The sequence below is a fragment of the Moschus berezovskii genome, chromosome 21 (genome assembly GCF_049115385.1).
Source record: "Moschus berezovskii isolate FMDL1 chromosome 21, NW_MosBer_1.0, whole genome shotgun sequence".
NCBI classification, from domain to species: domain Eukaryota; kingdom Metazoa; phylum Chordata; class Mammalia; order Artiodactyla; family Moschidae; genus Moschus; species Moschus berezovskii.
In genome coordinates, this window is record NC_142480.1 from 61,584,284 (window position 1) to 61,586,166 (window position 1,883).

Here is a 1,883-nt window from a genome sequence, read left to right on the forward strand (position 1 = left end):
AAGAGCTAAAAAAATAAAATATATATCAAAGGGCTACTATCATTATCGGGCCAACAGTTGGGCTGGTGGAGTAGTGATCTTTATTCTCATCCACTTCTGCCCTGCTCTCCTCTCTAGAGGAAGAAGCTGAACTATAACTCCCTTGCCCCCTCCCCCATCCACAAAGAGGACACTCCTCGGGTACAGTGTTGACTGCACTGTGTACACACGAGTGTGTTCTTGTGTCTGCTGCGTGAAACAATGGCTGCTGAATTCTTCTTTATTTTTCCAGTGCTTTCCCTATTTCTAGGCTCAGAGCAGGTACTCAAAAAAGGTCCGTTGTTATGGCCAAAAATCACATGAAAAGATGCTCATCATCACTAATTATTAGAGAAATGTAAACTGAAACTACATCACAGAGGTCAGAATGGTCATCATTAAAAAGCCTACAAATAATAAATGCTGAGAGAGACTAGAGAAAAGGGAACCCTCCTACACTTAGCGGGAACGTAAACAGATGCAGCCACTGTGGAGAACAGTATGGCAGTTCTTCAGAAAACTAAAAATAGAGTTACCATATGATCCAGCAATCACACACCTGGGCATATACCCAGACAAAACTATAACTTGAAAAGATCCATGCACTTGAATGTTAATAAGAGCACTATTTGCAATAGCCAGGACATGGAAGAAACCATTCATCTGAAGATGTGGTATACATAAACAATGGAATATTACTCAGACATAAAAAATAAAATACTGCCATTTCCAGCAATGTGAGTGGACCTAGAGATGATCATACTAGGCTAAGTAAGTCAGAAATACAAAGACAGATACCACATAATATCACCTATATGTAGAATCTAAAATATGACACAAACGAACCTGTCTATGAAACAGAACAAGACTCGCAAACAGAGAGACAGCCTTGTGGTTGCCAAGGGGGAGGAGGATAGGGGAGGGAGAGACTGGGAGTCCGGGATTGGTAGATGCAAACTCTTGTGTATAGGATGGGTAAACAAGGTCCTACTCGAACCTACATCTCCTGCCGCTCCTGCATCGCAGTGGATTCTTCACTGCTGAGCCACCAGGAAAGCCCGAAAATCAACCATACTTCAGTAAAAATGTAATAAAAGTTTTCCTGCTCTTTATTGATTAAAAGGAAGAAAAATTAAAGTTTATTTTCTTGAAAAATGAACACTGTATAAATACAGTGAAGGCTGTGACCTTCAGAGTTGCTGCAGGCCCACTCACGTTGCTCACGCACAGTTTTGCAACCTCTCTTTCCAAATCATCTTCAGAGCCAGATCATCAAATCTGTGCTGACTCCCTCAGCAGCACGTCTCTTCCAGCCGCTGCAGCGTGCCTCTGGTTCACCCAGTTTGGCTCTGCACAAAGACTGGAGTTTCTCAGAGCCAAAGTTGAAGAATCTGCAGTCACACAAGTCATTCTGCTTCAAAACTTTCTGGGAATTCCCCAGATGCTTGGAGCAGGGACCACAGCCTGGATGAATGGGAACTTCCCCAGCAGTATGCTGGGAAAGAGGCCAGGTCCATGGGTCTGGAACAGGTTGGAAGGATTGTTGATTGCCTTGGTCCCGTAACATGTACAATTTCCCTGTAACTTAAAACCAATTCTACCACCCCTCCCCCAACAATTCCTACTGATTTCCATGGAGGCTGTTCTCTCTCTGAAGGACAACAGTGTTAAAAGGGCGATTGCTCTTTGTTGGGCTAAATCAGATAGCACCATTATACTTTGCCCAGGGCTGCACTGGGAAAAGGTAGACACACAGACTTCTGGCTCTTAATAAAAACCCAAGGGAGGTGTCTGGGAAATTCCCTAGGAAAGAGTGACTCTAACAGGAAGTGGCTTCTTAGTATTTTGTTATGACAGAGAACCCT